The sequence below is a fragment of the Planococcus citri genome, chromosome 4, assembly GCF_950023065.1.
Source record: "Planococcus citri chromosome 4, ihPlaCitr1.1, whole genome shotgun sequence".
NCBI lineage: Eukaryota > Metazoa > Arthropoda > Insecta > Hemiptera > Pseudococcidae > Planococcus > Planococcus citri.
Window position 1 is genome coordinate 58,590,159 of NC_088680.1, and position 19,224 is coordinate 58,609,382.

The 19,224-nt window shown below is 33.8% G+C and overlaps 3 long non-coding RNA genes across 3 annotated transcripts; all 3 read right to left on the minus strand.

Moving 5' to 3' along the window:
- Positions 1-1,348: 1,348 nt before the first annotated feature.
- Positions 1,349-3,880, minus strand: LOC135843927 (uncharacterized). Its single transcript, XR_010558414.1, has 4 exons — positions 3,140-3,880; positions 2,435-2,452; positions 2,314-2,331; positions 1,349-1,531 (listed from the first exon to the last, which is right to left on the minus strand). It is a non-coding gene; the product is annotated as an uncharacterized LOC135843927 (long non-coding RNA).
- Positions 3,881-6,481: 2,601 nt separating this feature from the next.
- Positions 6,482-8,374, minus strand: LOC135844856 (uncharacterized). Its single transcript, XR_010558653.1, has 4 exons — positions 8,094-8,374; positions 7,576-7,596; positions 7,484-7,501; positions 6,482-6,715 (listed from the first exon to the last, which is right to left on the minus strand). It is a non-coding gene; the product is annotated as an uncharacterized LOC135844856 (long non-coding RNA).
- A 6,225-nt stretch (positions 8,375-14,599) lies between these two features.
- On the minus strand, positions 14,600-18,068 carry LOC135844811 (uncharacterized). Its single transcript, XR_010558638.1, has 4 exons — positions 17,824-18,068; positions 15,703-15,720; positions 15,578-15,595; positions 14,600-14,796 (listed from the first exon to the last, which is right to left on the minus strand). It is a non-coding gene; the product is annotated as an uncharacterized LOC135844811 (long non-coding RNA).
- Positions 18,069-19,224: the final 1,156 nt, after the last annotated feature.

Sequence of the window (19,224 nt, forward strand, 5' to 3'; positions counted from 1 at the left end):
AACGAGCACTGGCCATATTTGAGCTATTTCTGGTGAATCTTGGTGACTTATTCACCAGAAGTCACCATTATTCACCAGAATATAGAAAAGTCAAATTTTATCCTCTGGTGACTATTTGGTGACAGATCCAACAAGCAGTGACCATATTTGAGGGATTTTATACATCTGGTGACTTCTGCCCAGTTGGGTGAAAATCTGCTCTATGGTAAATCTTGTAGACTGATTCACCAGAAGTCACCTGGATTCACCAGAACACAGAAAAGTCATATTTTATCCCCTGGTGACTTTTGGGTGACAGATTCATCAAGCTGTGACCATATTTGAGCAATTAGGTACACCTGGTGAATGATTCACCAGAAGTCACCAGAATTCATCAGAACACAGAAAAGTTATTTGTATATTCCATCCCCTAGTGACTTTAGAGTGGCAGATTCACTAAGCATGCAGTGGCCATATTTGAGCGATTTTGTACATCTGGTGACTTCTGAGGAATCGTGGTGAATCATGATTCACCAGAAGTCACCAGAAGTCACGCGGATTCACCAGAACATAGAAAAGTCATATGTCATACACTGGTGACTTTCTGGTGACAAATTCAACAAGCACTGGCCATATTTGAGCGATTTGATACACCTGGTGTCTTCTGGTGAATCTTTGTGACTGAGTCACCAGAAGTCACCAGGATTCAACAGAACATAGAAAAGTCATATTTAATACCCTGGTGACTTTTTGGTGACAAATTCGTCAAAGAGTGGCCATATTTGAGTGATTTTGTACACCTGGTGGGGAAAATGCCATAAAGCGTCAATTTATGACAAAATAGTCGCGAATTACCCATTTTACCACAATTGTCAAAAAGTTTCCATTTTTGTCAAATTGTCAAACGATTTCCATTTTTTTTTTTTTTTTTGGCAAATTGTCAGAGAGTATCGGTTTTTGGTAGACTTTTTAAAAATGTCAATTTTTGGGGGGGAAAATATAGTCACGAGTTGCCCATTTATGGCACAATTGTCAAAAAGTGTCAATTTTAGTCAAAATTTTTGATGTAAAAATTGTCAAAAAGCGTCATTTCAGACTTCAGTCAAAATTGTCAAAAAAAATTCCAGTTTTATATCAAAATTGTCTGAGTGTCAATTTTGAAAAAAATGTCTGAAAGCGTTAATTTCTCGCAAAATTCTTAGTCAAGAAGTGTTTCATTTTTGGCACAATTGTCAAACAGGGTCAATTTTTGGTAATATTGTAAAAATATGTTTTTTTTTTGCCAAAGTTGTCAAGTAGTCCTGTTCTTGCCATCATTGTCAAAAAATTGCATATAAGATAAAAATGTTGAAGAATTGGTTGATAAAGATTTATTTGTGGCTTATTGACAATACATAAATATTAAAATAATAGATTAACAATAATTTCTAATATTTACATCGATAGGCTCGTGGTACTAGTGGTAAGAGGAGGATCTTCTTGAGTAAGAAAAGTATAATTTACCGTACCTATCGTGGTCATTTTCGTTCATACTGCATTGCTCCGCCTTTACCTACAAGAATGAAAAATTTATAATAGATATGTATTAGATAATAACGTAAAATTATTCTTTCTTATTAGTTGAGAGATTGATATTTATTTATGTATCTGCTTGAAAATATCTGAAGCTCGGGTTTCGATGATAAACTTTTGACCAATCAAAAAGTGCCTAACAAGTAAGTATTTCGTTCACAAATGTTGGAGATTTACAAAACACCCTATAATCGTCCAAAAAATGGCAAAAGCTTGGATCTATGCACGACGATTAATTGGATGGTTTTTGGTTTCGTAGGGGGGCCCAGTTGAAAAAAATTTAGAGAACAATTCCTGTTAAGTGGGAATCATTTATATCACATACTCTATAAAACCAAAGTCATGCGAGAATTTTTTGAACTAAGTAGTGATAATTTTTTGATTTGTAAATTATTGAGGGAAAAACAATTCAAAATATAAATGGCTCACAAATTTTGACCCTTTCTATCGCTAACGTATTACCTACTTTTGAAGTTCATTTCAAGATCCGAGCCAGAACCGATCACCAAAAATTCCTTTAATAGGCATCCATAATGTCAAAGCCGAGTTTGACATTATACATAATAGGTACCTAGTTTTATTCTTTCTACGAAAAATCTTGCGAAAAAGCTCAATATTCGTCGTATATTTAAGTAAGTAGGTACCAGTAAGACTCTATTTTCAGGCTTTTTGAATTCAATTCTGTCATTAATGCTCTTTTAAACCATTCCCTTTCGTCATCAATAAGTAATACACTTCCAATACTTAAAAAGAAATTCTTACCATCAGATAATACAACCCCTGCAAAAAAAAGAATATGCAAGTTGGTTATTTCAATATGTTTTGTTGAAAATTATAATTTATTAGGTTTATAGGTAAGTTATTAAGTATGTAGGTATCTTACAGCCAGTTTCCTCTGGACCTGTAAGCATAAAAGTATTGTACAATTATTATAGTTTTATACGATTTAAAAAATTGCAAAACAGACTAGGTAATCGACGAAAATGAAAAGTGAGGTAAAAGTCATGAAACAAAGAACGAAAAGTAATGGAAAATAAATGCACAAGGAATAAAAGAAAGGAAAAAAAATTAATGAATTAAACAAAATCTACATTGAAACCGCATCAATCTTGAAAAAACCGAATGAAAGCAAAAGAAATCAGATCAAAACGAAACCAACGAGGAAACAATTGAAAAGAAAATGTAAAAATAAAAACGTATAGCTGACACTTCAGAAAAAAACTCAATCGTTAAAAAACAAAAAATGAAATGAAGGAAATTGAAATATGTATTTGAAAATTGAAATAAAAACAGAGAAAAAAAGTAATGCTCCCCCCCCCAAAAAAAAAGAAAAGAAAAATGTACTGAAGTAGGTAAAACAAAACAAGGTTTGCAGCCTGACATTTGGGCCACCCTGTATATATAAACCTCAAACACGGAAACCTGAATTTGCGGGAATGAGCGTATCGTGATCCCAGACCCTCAAAATGTAAAGAAAAGTCATCCCCTGGCCCATGCAACTTTCACTATCGCAACAAATATGTTAGGTACTCCACTTTTCTAACAAAAAGTCGGTAAAAATAACAAATCGGCTGTTGTATGTACTTACCCACAACTTCTTGAATGATCACAAAAATTAACAAGCTCACGAGGATGATACATTTAAAATTCTTCGAGAAATAAGGAGACATAGCGTTGAAGTGCCCGATAGTCTAGAAGTCACAATATGGTGGGTATAATCTGAATACTCCTGCCAGAATTCTTTGTATTTTATGCTCGTATTGAAACCTGATTTTGCAGAGCGAAATCAAATCAACACGAAGTTTGCAGGTGTTCGTATTATTTTCGTACGTGAATTTACTGAAGTAATAACTCATCACATCGCTTCGCTTGTTTCACTTGACGCAACTGCAAGAAACAATTTTAGATTTCTACAATGTTTTAATGTCACTATTGATTGATACGGCATGTAATTTATCCATCTGTGTCCTTCACACATGTGATTCACGAGTAGGCCACGATTCTAAGGTATGAATCAGTGAAGTTATGAAATCGCTTCAACTGTTTCAACATAGGTATTCCTTGATCATGTTGTTGTTCCGTCGATACAACTGTTTAATTTATCCATCTGAGCCCTTCAGACACCCATGCTTTGAGTTTTTTGTTGTCCTCCTCATCTTTTTTCTAATTTATTTGATATTAGGTCCAGGGTATTCACGTACTTCTAGAAAACCTGAAAAACCTGGAAAAGTCGGGGAATTTTTTGAAAACTTCATCTGTAATTCTTAAATGCATTGTTCTATTGTATTTACTTATTTTGGAAAACATTTCCCTTGCGGAGTTCGGCTAATTTCATTTAATTCGGTCTTGGAACCAAACGTACCTATTGAAAAACGTGTTTTTTTTTCAATGCAAAGGAGGTGTAGTTTTAAAAATACGGTGTTATTATTTTGAAAAAAAAAGGTTTGGAAAAATAGGAGAAAATGGTATGGAAAACTTGCGGAAAGTGTTCATATTGTGTTATCACTGTTATCAGTCACTTAGTGTTGATTGCAGACCATTTTCCGCAACTTTTATCTTCAAGAACTTTAGAACGGTAAAAGGTAGAGCTTTCAACTTCTGGTGAATCTTGGTGACTGATTCACCTGAAGTCACCAGGATTCACCAGAACACAGAAAAGTCGTATTTTACACCCTGTTGCCTTTTTGGTGACAGATTCAATAAGCTGTGTCCATATTTAAGCGACATCATACACCTGGGCAGTGTTGTCATAACGAAATTTTTTTTTTCGTTACGTTATATCGTTTCGTTTCAGATTTGTGAAATTTTTCGTTACGTTATTTTTCCGTTATTTCGTTGCACAGATAATTCCGTTACGTTATGTTTTTCGTTTAACGTTATTACATCATTTTGCTTTTCCGTTATTTCGTTATTTCGTTTCGTTTTTCGTTATAGCACAAAAATGCCCAAATGGGGGGGTTTCTCTGAAAAAAACTGAAAAAAGTACAAGGTTGGTCAGTATACCTAAAGTGTACCTAAATAGCGGGAGCGAAGCGATGGCAAAAGCTCTCATTTATGTGTGATTCAAAATCTAAAAAAGTCAAAAATGAGACCTTTTCTACAAAGTTTGTTCAAAATTCCGTTAAAAGGGGGAAAAATTTAAAATTTGAAAAAAAAGTCTCACCTATTGAAAAAAAAGTAGGAGTTCAGTAGGACTAATGGGGCGAGTATAGGATAGGACCTGTCAGACACCTTGATTTTTCGATACATGTGTATTTTTCTGCTCATAAATTTTTACATCAATTTCATTTTCAACATTTCAAGTACAGTATTTTTCAATTTTCAAATAGTTTGAAAATTGAAAAAGTTAACTTTTTCAATTTTTTATTGATCAATCATTTATTTTTTTAATCATTTTTCCCAAAAAATTGAAGAAAAAAGTGAAAAAAAAACGGAAAAAATAACGGAATTTTTTTCGTTTTCCGTTTCGTTATAGCATTAATATTTTTTGTAACGTTATAATTTCGTTACGGTTTCTTCTGCAACAAATTTCGTTTTCGTTTATCGTTACGTTATTATAACGGAAAAAATTCCGGTTTTTTCCGTTTTTTCGTTTTTTTGTTACGTTATGAATATCGTTATGACAACACTGCACCTGGGTCCTGGGTGACTTCTGGTGAATCTTGGTGACTGATTCACCAGAAGTCACCAGGATTCACCAGAACATAGGAAAGTCATATTTTAAAGCCTGGTGACTTTTTGGTAAAAAATTCAACAAGCACTGGCCATATTTGAGCAATTTTGTACACCTGGTGACGTCTGGTGAATCTTGGTAACTGATTCACCAGAAGTTACCAGGATTCGTCGAAACGTAGAAAAGTCATATTTCATATACCTGGGTGACTTTTTGGTGACAGATCCACCAAGCACTGGCCATATTTGAGCGATTTTGTACACCTGGTGACGTCTGGTGAGTGACTGATGTAGCAGAAGTCACCAGGATTCACCAGAACATAGAAAAGTCATCATTTACCCTCTGGTGACTTTTTGGTGACAAATTCAACAAGCACTGGCCATATTTTTGAGCGATTTTGTACACCTGGTGACTATAATTCATCAGAAGTCGCCAGGATTCATCAGAACATAGAAAAGTCAAATTTTATCCTCATGGTGACTTTTTGGTGACAGATTCACCAAGCAGTTGCCATATTTGAGCGATTTTGTACACCTGGTGAATCTTGGTGACTAATTCACCAGAAGTCACTATGATTTACTAGAACATAGAAAAGTCATATTTAATACCCTAGTGATTTTTTGGTGACAGATTCGCCAAGGAGTGGTCATATTCGAGTGATTTTGTACAGCTGATGGGGAAAATGCCATAAAGCGTCAATTTATGGCAAAATAGTCGCGAATTACCCATTTTACCACAATTGTCAAATGTTTCCATTTTTGTAAAATTGCCAAACGATTTCCATTTTTTTTTTTTGCCAAATTGTCAGAGAGTATCGGTTTTTGAAAGAGTTTTCAAAAAATGTCAATTGTTGGGAGAAAATATATTCGTAGTCACGAGATGTCCATTTATGGCACAATTGTCAAAAAGTGTCAATTTTCGTCAAAATTTTTGATGTAAAAGTTGTCAAAAAGCGTTATTTTAGTCAAATTGTCAAAAAAATTTCCGGTTTTATGTCAAAATGGTCAGAGTTTTAATTTTTGTAAAGTTGATGAAAAGTGTCAATTTTGAAAAATTTGTCTGAAAGCGTTAATTTCTCGCAAAATTCATAGTCAAGAAGTGTTCCATTTTTGGCAGAATTGTCAAACGGAGACAATTTTTGGTAATATATTGTAAAAATATGTTGTTTTCCCGCCAAAGTTGTCAAGTAGTCCTGTTCTTGCCATGATTGTCAAAAAATTTCTTTTAAGATAAAAATGTTGAAAAATTGGCCGATAAAGATTTATTTGTACCTTAGGTATCTTATTGAGATATTAAAATAATACTTGAATTTTAACAATAATTTATAATATTTACATCGATAGGCTCGTGGTACTAGTGGTAAGAGGAGAATCTTCTTGAGTGAGAAAATAATGAATACTTGCGTGCGTGATTAATTACGTGAAAAGGTATAATTTACTGTACCTACATATCGTCGTCATTATCGTTGAACCCACATTTCTCCGCCTTTACCTACAAAAATGAAAAATGTATAATAGATATTAGATAATAACGTAAAATTATTCTTTCTTATTAGTTGAAAGATAGATATTTATTTATGTATCTACTCGAAAATATCTGAAGCTCGGGTTTCGATGATAAACTTCTGACTAATCAAGTGCCTAACAAGTAAGTAAGTATTTCGTTCACAAATGTTGGAGATTTACAAAACACCCTATAATTGTCCAAGAAATGGCAAAAGCTTGGATCTATGCACGATGATTAATTGGATGGTTTTTGGTTTCGTAGGGGGACTCAGTATGAAAAAAATTGAGAGAACAATTCTTGTTAAGTGGGAATCATTTATATCGCATACTCATGCGCGAATTTTTTGAACTAAGTAGTGACAATTTTTTGATTTGTAAATGATTGAGGGAAAAACAATTCAAAATAAAAATGGCTCACAAATTTTGACCCTTTCTATCGCCAGCACATTACTGTTTTTGGAGTTCATTTCAAGATCCGAGCCAGAACTGATCACCAGAAATTCCTTTAATAGGCATCCATAATATCAAAGCCGAGTTTGACATTATGCATAATACATAGGTACCTAGTTGTATTCTTTCTACGAAAAATCTTGCGAAAAAACTCAATATTCGTCGTATATTTAAGTAGGTATCAGGAAGACTCAATTTTCAGGCTTTTTGAATTCAATTCTGACATTAATGCTCTTTCAAACCATTCCCTTTCGTCATCAATAATAGGTAAGTACACTTCCAGTACTTAAAAATAAATTCTTACCATCAGTTATTTTAACCCCTGCAAAAAAAAAAAGAATTATGTATAATTATAATTTATTAGGTTTATGGTAAATTATTATGTAGGTTTCTTACAGGTACCACCGCCACCTGGACCTGTAAGCATAAATGTATTGTATGTACAATAATTATTATTTCTATACGATTTTAAAAAATTTAAAAAAATGCAAAACAGACAAGGTAATCGACAAATAGTTGTTATAAAAGCAAAACTATCCATAAACATAAAGAAATAGCATACGCCCAATCATTCTCATGCAGTTTCCGTGTATGTATGAAATAACTGGTAAAGTATAGAAAAAGTTCAATTTCACACTTTCTCAGGTAATGTATGAAATAACTGAAACGCATTAATGGTAACATATACATTAGATGTGTTCTTTTTACACGGATTTTGACAGATTTTCGATTTTCTTTTACAATAATTTGTCGATTGTGCTACTAGGGTAAACCTCCAAATAAGGAAACCAGAATTTGCGGGAATGAGCGTACCGTGGTCCCAGACCCTCAAAACGTAAAGAAAAGTCACTCCCCGGCCCAACTGTCACTATCGCAACAAATACAAAACTCAACAAGTAGGCTGTAGTACTTACCCTGTATTGCAGCTACTTGAATGATCACAAAAAGTAACAAGCTCGCGAAGATAATCCATTCAAAATTCATCGAGAAATAAGGAGACATAGCGTTGAAGTGCCCGATAGTCTAGAAGTCAAAATATGATGGATATAATCTGAATACTCCTGCCAGAGTGCTTCGTATTTTATATTCGTTTTGGAAAATGATTTGAAGTGCTGCAAAGCGTAATGGAATCAACACGAAAACCTGCAGATGTTCGTATTATTTTCGTACATGAATCACTGAAGTAATAAGTAAATCATCACATCGCTTCGCTTGTGTCACTCGACGCAGGTTTGCCGAAAAATACAAGCAAATATAGGTATTGTAGTTATATGACGTGTGACGTCATTTTTTTTATGATCGTATCGGAAAATAAAGATTATTGTAATGTAATCGTGGTTGCGTCTTTTTTTCACAGAATTTACGAAAAATTAAATGTTGCTACAAACAAGTAGATTTCTTCAACGTTTTGATGTCACAACTATTGATTGATGCGGTCAGGCATTTATTCACCTGTGCCCTTGTCACATGTGACTTACTAGTAGGCCAGGATGCTGAGGTATGAATCAGTGAAGATATGAAATCGCTTCAATTGTTTCAAACAACGCAGCAGCGATAAGCATCATATTCCTTGATCATATTGTTGTTCCGTCGATACTGCTGTTTAAATTTATCCATCTGAGCCCTTCAGACACCCATGCTTCGAGTCTATTTTGTTGTCCTCCGCATCTTTTTCCTAATTTATTTGATAGTACAGGGTATTCACACTTCTGGAAAACCTGAAAACCCTGGAAACTCAGGGAATTTTTTGAAAATGTTCATCTGCAATTCTTAAATTCTAGTATAGTACATGCATAGTTCTATTGTATTTATTTTGAAAAACATTTCCCTCGCGAAGCTGGGGTAATTTCATTTAGTTTGGTCTTGGAACCGAACGAAATGAAAAACGTGATTTTTTAAATGCAAAGGAGGTATATGTGTATTTTCAAAAATACAGTGTTATTATTTTGAAAAAAGAAAGGTTTGGAAAAATAGGAAAATCAGGTCTGGAAAACATGAAAAACTCAGAAGATGATAATTTCCAGAAATGAGTGGACACCCTGTAGGACTTATGTTTATAGTATTCAATGATGTCTCGTATCCTGGGAAGAAGCGATATAAAATTTTTGAAAAGTTGTAGGAGGTCTGAGTAAGAAAACCCTTTTTTTTTGTAAACTTTTCGCAGGTTGCTCATGATCGCTTTTTCTTCTTTCATTCCTAGGCAAGCCATGTTTTTGGAGAAAATCCCAAAAATCACATTTTTTGAGAGGTTTTGCCATCAAGGGAGGGGGAGTTTCAATATGCTACACACACTGAGAAAAATGTATAGTATAAATTACAATAAATTTGTTTTTTTGAGTGTCTGGTGACCCCTTGGTGCATCTTGGTGACTTCTGGTGACACATTCACCAGAAGTCACCTATTGAGTTTTCGACTTTTTTGAAGGTAAATTGATAGAGGAGAAGGTACAATTATGGACCCAGGTACAAATATGGACCCCCCATGGTTTAGTGTATAACCACTAGCGCTACGGTCATGCTGGGTACTCCCTCGCAAAAAAGTACAACTTGTAATCAAGTTGTTCATGTGACAAGTTGTAAATTCGAAGGTGTTCTGAAGACTTGTTCAAGTAACAAGTTGTTCTGAAGACTTGTTCAGTTGATTCGGAAAATGGATTTTAAAATATGAAAATATGTGAAATAATGTCTGAATCTATTCTTTTCCATTACTATAAGTATGAAACTTGACAAACCTTGCCTAAGAAAATTTTTCCAGGGAAAAAATTTTTTTGACCTGAGTGGGATTCGATCCCTTGTCTTCCTGATCACTAGCCTACTATTCCAAACCATTTAGACCACTCAGCCACCACCCCCTGTTGACATCTTAGGTACTAATGATGATACAAGTTGTTGTTACTCATGAAGACTTGTAAGTTTTTCTACATTTTTCTCAATTCTGAATACATTTTTTGTGTTCATGTTAATTTTGATAGATTTTTAATGGTTTTTTCTTGTGTTTGAGCATTATTTCAACATGTTGTGAACACTTTTTCATAAAATTTCGCCTTGTTTTATTAAAATTTCATCAATTTTTTAAACAATATGTTTTACACTTCATTGCTTGGAAAGAGATTAATTTTGTAGCCTGTTGTATGTACGTATTCCTAGATGTAATTTATATCACTGTTATTTTAGAGCATAATGTTTTACTGTATTCATGATTTTAACAATTTTTTAGCACCCAAATATACCTTTAACTATAAGTAATAAGATATGAGAAAACGAAAAGTTGTTTTACAAAATCTCAATGAATAAATACCTTTACTCACAAGTAGTTCATCAGATTACTTAAGTTGTTACAAGTTGTTGATTCATCTAATTAGTACTTAGTTACAAGTTGTGAATTCTCTTAACAATCTCAACAACTTCCAAAGAACAACTAGTTTGTCGGATTGATTAGTTGTTTCAAGTCGTTGAATACTTATTCATTTACAACTAGGTATTCCTGAAAACAAGTTGTTTGTTAGATCAACAAGTTGTTAACAACTATAAACAACTTGCTTCATTTACAACTACTCCTGCAAACAATTAGTTGTTTATTAGATTAACAAGTTGTTAACAACTATAAAAAACTTGCTTCTTTACAACTACTCCTGAAAACAAGTTGTTTATTAGATTAACAAGTTGTTAACAATTATAAACAACTTGCTGATGACTATGAACAAGTTGTACTTTTTTGCAAGGGCTAAAAATTATACTAGTAGGTAGTGTAGTATCGATGACCCATGTACTTATTTCGGATCCATGCAAACTTGGGTGTCTCTCATCAGCAATTGTTTTTTTTTGCGCATTATTTTCTTGCCAATGGAAAATTTTACAAGTTTTTCATTCAGTAATTCATCAACTTCCAATAAAGTTTGGAAAAAAATTATTAGCAAAGTAAGTAGCTTACAATGTGTACTTTCAAAATATACTTTCATATTTGTCTGTACTTCAACTGATTTTCATAATTTTTTTCATTTTTCATAAACTGAGCCGATTTTTTTGCATGGGTATAAATATGGACCCCTAAATTTATTTACCTAATTCTTATTCAATATTTTTTAGAATATCGAGAAAAGTGTTATTAACAAAGAAGACAAGTCCAAAGTGTCAAAATGGAACCATAATTTTTTCATTTTTCATAAACTTGGCCAATTTTTTGCATGGGTAAAAATATGGACCCCTAAATTTTTTTTCGTCTAATTTTGATTCAATGGTTTTTAGAATACCGAAAAATGTGTTATTGATAAAGAAGACAAATCCAAAGCATCGAAAAACATCTTTAAATAAATTTTTGTTCAATTTTCTGAACTTTTTATTCATTTTTTGAGGGGGGTCCATATTTGTACCCGAGATCATATTTGTACCATTTTGTGTCACTTTTCTAAATTTCAAATTTCTCCGTGAGTTTTCAACAAAAAAAATAATTTTTTTACACAATATACTAGAGTCTTTGGCCTTTGAAATGGTATACTCGAAAAAAAAATTTGATAATTTTTTCTACCCTTTAAAGCCAAAAAGCTAGAGGGGGTCCATACCTATTTGTACCTTCTCCTCTATTGAAAAAATTGCTAGAATGTCCTCAGAGTCTTTGAAAATTTTTTTAAGTGTCTGGTAACTCCTTAGTGAAACCACCAAGGAGTCTTTTCGACTCCTTGGTGAATTCTGGTGACTTCTGGTGACATGGTAATAGATTCACTAGAAGTCACCAAGTGAGTTTTCGATTTTTTTAAAAGCGAATTTATGTTGAAAAAATTATGAGAATGTCCTCAGAGCTTTTGAAATTTTTTTTGAGTGTCTGGTGACTCCTTGGTGAATCCTGGTGACTTCTGGTGCCAGATTCGCCAGAAGTCATGAAGTGAGTTTCCTGGTGACTTCTGGAGAATTTGTCTCCAAGTGGGATTTGGACTTTTTTTCCAGGTGAACTTATGTAGAAAAAATCACAAGGATGTCCCAAGAGTCTTTGAAAGTTTTTTTTGAGTGTCTCAAGGTGAGTACCAAGTGAGTTTTCAACTTTTTTAAAGGTGACTTTATGATGAAATAATCACCACAATATCTTTCCTGACCATAGAAATCTGGTTTCAATATCTGGTGACTTCTGGTGACACATTCAAATTTCACCAGAAGTCACCAAGGATTCGCCAGAAGTACCAGAACATAGAAAAGTCACATTTCATCCTCTGGTGACTTCTTGGTGACAGATTCACCAAAGTAGTGAACATATTTGAGCGATTTCATACACGTGATGACTTCTGGTGAATCTTGGTGACTGATTCACCAGAAGTCACCAGGATTCACCAGAACACAGAAAAATCATATTTTTACACCCTGGTGCCTTTTTGGTGACAGATTCAATAAACTGTGTCCATATTTAAGCAATTTTATACACCTGGTGAATTTTGGTGACTGATTCACCAAGCAGTGGCCATATTTGAGCAATTTTGCACACTTGATGACTTCTGGAGAATCCGGGTGACTGATTCACCAGAAATCACCAGGATTCACCAGAAAATAGAAAAGTCACATTTCATCCTCTGATGACTTTTTGGTGACAAATTCACCGAGCAGTGGCCATATTTGAGCAATTTTGCACACTTGATGACTTCTGGTGAATCTTGGTGACTGCATGATTCACCAGAAGTCACCAGGATTCACCAGAACATACGTACAAAAGTCATATTTTCTACCCTAGTAACTTTTTGGTGATAGATTCACCAAGGAGTGGCCATATTTGAGTGATTTTGTAAACCTGGTCGGAAAATTTACCACAATTGTCAAAAAGATTCCATTTTTGTTAAATTGTCAAATGATTTCCATTTTTTTTTGTCAAATTGTCAGAGAGTATCGATTTTTGGAAGAGTTTTCAAAAAATGTCAATTTTTTGGGGAAAATATAGTCATGAAATGTCCATTTATGGCACAATTGTCAAAAAGTGTCCATTTTTGTCAAAATTTTTGATGTAAAAATTGTCAAAAAATTTCCGGTTTTATGTCAAAATTGTCAGAGTTTCAATTTTTAATAAGCTGACGAAAAGTGTCAATTTTGAAAAAAAATGTCTGATAGCATTAATTTCTCGCAGAATTCTTAGTCAAGAAGTGTTCCATTTTTGGCACAATTTTCAAACAGGGTCAATTTTTGGTAATATTGTAAAAATATGTTTTTTCTGCCAAAGTTGTCAAGGAGTCCTGTTCTTGCCATCATTTGATAGAGTGATAATGGTAATGATCGGGGTAAGGTGATATAGGTGAGAAAGACTATCTGGTGGGTTTATAATAATACTTACTACCTATGGATTTTCTGATAAATATTCCTAAGGGATTATTTTCGTGCACCATGCTAGCTCAATAAGTGCTTGTACTGATCGTTACAAATACCCTTTATACACATACAATTTCTTATTATCGTGTGGAAATAAAATACAAGACAATTGTTTTATAAATTGTATTATTTGATATAAAACAATTGCGTACTTGTATTAATTGTGGGGTTCTAAGTCATAATTAATCTAAAATAGGTATGATTAACCTAATGCTACACTAAACTAGTAGTTAAGCAGATTTTGTAGTTATTTCTTGAAAAGTTAGTTAAAACTTAGAAAAGATTAAGCATATCAAATAAAGGGGATGATTCATTTTACCTTAATTTGATCGGGCAAATGCAACCCGGACAGGATTTAGGATACATCTCCTGCCTCAACACTGTACACATTCCCTGATCGTCAGGGTGCTACTCATACTAAGCACGTCGCAGGGTATTGGTGGTAAATACACTTTGCCAGGGGTCAAATTCCTCAAGATCCGGATCGAATGAGGTATTCTCCAAAATTTCATTAATTAATCGACATAGGTAACATGATTAATGTTAAAATACAAAACATATTAACCTCGCAGTGGGTTACATAAAAAAGCTAGCGGATTAGATCCTTTAGGGATTAATCGGCGATAATTACTGAGGGTAGGAACCGAACATCGAATTAACACTCGCGATTACTGAAACGAAGCACAGAACCATCCTTAAGGGGGCTCATACTTAGTGAGAGAATTTACATTAACATTGTACTTTTTTGGAAAATATTCTAAGTCCAGCCTGTGAAGCAGACTGTCAGAGATTCATTATACGAACTTATTAACAAGAATTCAGAATCCTTCATCTGGTTTATGCAATGGGTTATATAGTCGAAAGTTCAAGGGTATGTGTCGGAGCTTGGAGCGACCGACACTAGGAAGTATTTGTACACCTTACCTTGGTCCCCGGAAATGTAGGAGAAGTACGTTAAACTTCTTCGAAAGAGGGGTTACAATATAACCTCCGACGAGAGGTTATTGTCCTACCTCTCTACGGAGTTAAGGCATATCTGCTCCTTACACATTGTCAAAAAAATGTCTTATAAGATAAAAATGTTGAAAATCGGCCGATAAAGATTTATTTGTAGCTTGTTGAGATATTAAAATAATAGATTTAACAATAATTTCTAATATTTACAGCAATAGGCTCGTGGTACTGGTGGTAAGAGGAAGATTTTCTTGAGTGAGAAAAGGCATATTTTACTGTACCTATCGTCGTCATTTTCGTTCATACTGCATTGCTCCGCCTTTACCTACAAGAATGAAAAATTTATAATAGATATGTATTAGATAATAATGTAAAATTATTCTTTCTTATTTGTTGAGAGATAGATATTTATTTATGTATCTGCTTAAAAAAAATATCTGAAGCTCGGGTTTTGATAATAAACTTTTGACTAATCAAGTGCCTAACAAGTAAGTATTTCGTTCACAAATGTTGGAGATTTACAAAACACCCTATAGTTGTCCAAGAAATGGCAAAAGCTTGGATCTATGCACGATGATTAATTGGATTGTTTTTGGTTTTGTAGGGGAACCCAGTTGAAAAAAATTGAGAGAACAATTCTCGTTAAGTGGGAATCATTTATACCACGTACTCCAAAAACCAAAGTCGTGCGAGAATTTTTTGAACTAAGTAGTGAAAATTTCTTGATTTGTAAATGATTGAGCGAAAAACAATTCAAAATATAAATGGCTCACAAATTTTGACCCTTTCTATCTAGCATATTACTGTTTTTGGAGTTCATTTCAGGATCCGAGCCAGAACGGATCACCAAAAATTCCTTTAATAGGCATCCATAATGTCAAAGCCGAGTTTAACATTATACATAATAGGTACCTAGTTGTATTCTTTCTACGAAAAATCTTGCGAAAAATCTCAATATCCGTCGTATATTTAAGTAGGTACTAGGTAGGTACCAGTAAGACTCAATTTTCAGGCTTTTTGAATTCAATTCTGTCATTAATGCTCTTTTAAACCATTCCCTTTCGTCATGAATAATGCACTTCCAATACTTAAAAAGAAATTCTTACCATCAGTTAATACAACCCCTGCAAAAAAAAGAATATGCAAGTTGGTTATTTCAATATGTTTTGTTGATAATTATAATTTATTAGGTTTATAGGTAAATTATCAAGTAAGTATGTAGGTTTCTTACAGCCAGTTTCCTCTGGACCTGTAAGCATAAAAGTATTGTACAATTATTATTTCTATACGATTTTAAAAATTGCAAAACAGACTAGGTAATCGACAATAGTTGTTACAAAAACAAAACTACCTAAAAGAAATAGCACAGGCCTAATCATTCTCATGCAGTTTCATTAAACCCCTTTTAAGTTTATAGGTAAATTAACAAATTAATAATTTCACTTTTCTCGCTGATACGATGAAACTGTTTTTTGTTCATGCAAAATTCATCTCGATCCGTTTCGTAATGGTTTCGTATTCTCAAAATACGATGAATATTTTTATTGGCTGCGTTATTTTATTTCTATCTAAATTTATTTCTCGAGATGAAATACGCTATTTACGTTAAATTCAGGAATAGCGATTTCAAAAAGGAAAAAATTGGCACATCAATTTTTTCTTCAGGAATGTGATCAGATGGACTCCCTGAACTACCAGAAAAAACCCGACCCTCCTACCCCTGGAGCTACATTTTTTAGGGGACTAAAACCGGTTCCGATTTACGTTTTTTGCGATTTACACCGCAAATATTATATTTACGAGAAAAACTACCATGACTAAAAATGTTCCCCTTCAAATTCTCGACAATTCGATACTACGCTCGATACCCGTCCCGCAAAGGGGGTGTCTAAAAAAGGGGATGGAAAGAGTAGGTGTTTCGGTTATTTCAATAAATTAATCAAAGTTACTACCTAATATCACTCATTTTCCTTCAAATTTTTTTTACAAACTTTACTTACCCAACTATTAATCAAACCACCGTTGATTGGTCGTCAACCCTCCTCAGGGGTTGGTGGAGGATGCTGGATTTTTCAAGTAACACACAACTGAATCATGTATTTGAAAAACGAATCTGGACGTGTGATGTATCGAATAGTATGTTTTCGAGGTCGCTGAATACGAAAATTAACTTATTTTCTGGGTCCGACCTCTCAAAGGCCCTCTGTGCCCCAAAAAGGGGGTCAAAATTTTGAAAAATCGTGAAAAGTCGAGTGATATATCAAATGGTATATTTTTGAGGTCGCTGAGTACGAATGTCAACTTATTATTTGAGTCCAACCCCTCAATGTCCCGTTGTACCCCAAGAAGAGGGTCAAAATTTTTAAAAATCTTGAAAATAAGTCGAACGATATATCGAATGGTATGTTCTTGAGGTCGCTGAGTACGAATGTGAACTTATTATTTCAGTCCAACCCCTCAATATCCCTCTGTGCCTTAAATAGGGAGCCAAAAATTTGAAAAAGTCGTGAAAATAGGTCGAGTGATATATCAAATGGTTAATGGTACCTATGTTTTCGAGGTCGCTGAGTATGAATAAGAACGCATTTTTTGGGCTCAACCATGCAAGGTTCATAACTGCCCCCAAAAAAGGATCCGAAATTTTGAAAAATTTTGAAAAATTCTGAAAAGTCGTGTGATATATGTATCCAATGGTACGAGTATGTTTTCGAGTTTTGAAATACATACCTACCTATTTGACCAATTTATTAGTATTTCAAGCAAAGAACATTCTTCAATAGGTAGTAATTAAGTTATTGGTAATTCAAATTAATTTTAAGTTTTTTCGTTCTTTATTATGAAAGACTAAGTTTTTTTTTCAAGTGATTTCTTGATTAGTAGGTAAGTAATGAGTATCTTTTGCCAGGTATTGAGACTTTCATTTTATTTTATTTTTTTTCGAAAAAGAGATGAGTCTTATAATGGGTTGAAAGTTATACAGGCATCTTCACAGCATTTCAGACTTTAACTATCCCTATACTTACTCATGCTTTTATGTGATTTTAACGCGGTATTGTAAACGATTTTTTGTGTTGAAAATTCCGTGAAAATTTTACCAAGGTCATTGATTTTAGGTTTTGCCAATTTGCAGCCTGACTTTTGGGCCACCCTGTATGGCGCGGCTGTACATATAAACCTTACCTATATAAGGAAACCTGAATTTGCGGGAATGAGCGAATCGCGGTCCTAGACCGCCAAAACGTAGATAAAAGTCACTCCCCGGCCCAACTGTCACTATCGCAACAAATATATTAGGTACTCCACTTTTCTAACAAAAAGTCGGTAAAAATAGCAAGTTGGCTGTTGTACTTACCCACAACTTCTTGAATGACCACCAAAATTAACAAGCTCGCGAAGATAATCCATTTAAAACTCATCGAGAAATAAGGAGACATAGCGTTGAAGTGCCCGATAGTCTAGAAGTTACAATATACTGGGTATAATCTGAATAATCCTGCCAGAATGCTTCGTATTTTATACTCGTTTTGAAAAATGATTTGAAGTGCTGCAGATCGTAATGGAATCACCACGAAAGCCTGCAGATGTTCGTATTATTTTCTTACATGAATCACTGAAGTAATAAATCATCACATCGCTTCGCCTCGACGCAGCTGCAAGAAACAGTTGTGTTTGCCAAAAATACAAGCAAAATACAGGTATTGTAGTTTTATGACGTGTGACGTCATATTTTTTATGATCGTATCTGAAAATAAAAATTATTGTAATGTTATCTTCGTATTTTATGCTCGTTTTGAAAAATGATTTGAAGTGCTGCAGAGCGTAATGGAATCAACACAAAAGCCTGCAGTTGTTCATATTATTTTCTTACATGAATCACTGAAGTAATAAATCATAACATCGCTTCCCTTGTTACACTTGACGCAGCTGCAAGAAACAGTAGTGTTTGCCGAAAATACAAGCAAAAATGGGTATTGTAGTTTTATGACGTGTGACGTCATATTTTTTATGATCATATCTGAAAATAAAGATTATTGTAATGTATAATCGTGTTCGCGTCTTTTTTCACAGAATTTACGAAAAATTAAATGTTGCTACAACAAACAAGTATATTTCTCCTTATTGGCTACATGGTCTAAAAGATTTCTTCAACATTTTGATGTTACAACTATTGGTTGATGTGGCCTGGCATTTATTCATCTGTGCCCTTGTCACATGTGACTTACAAGTTACAAGTAGGCCACGATGCTGAGGTATGAATCAGTTAAGATATGAAATTGCTTCAATTGTTTCAAACAACGTAGCAGCGATAAGCATCATATTCCTTGATCATGTTGTTGTTCCGTCAATACGGCTGTTTAATTTATCCATCTGAGCCCTTCAGACACCCATGCTTCGAGCCTCTTTTGTTGTCCTCCTCATATTTTTTCTAATTTATTTGATAGTACAGGGTATTAACACTTTGGCATACCTGAAAAACCTGGAAAAGCCAGGGAATTTTTTGAAAATGTTCATCTGTAATTCTTAAATAATTCTAGTATAGTACATGCGTATAGTTCTATTGTATTTATTTGGGAACACATTTCCCTCGAGTCACGTAGCTCAGGTAATTTCATTTAGTTTGGTAGTGGAACCGAACATATTGAAAAACGTGATTTTTTTCAATGCAAAGGAGGTGTATTTAGTTTTAAAAATATGGTGTTATTATTTTGAAAAAAAAAGTGTCTGGAAAAATAGGAAAAAATGGTCCGGAAAA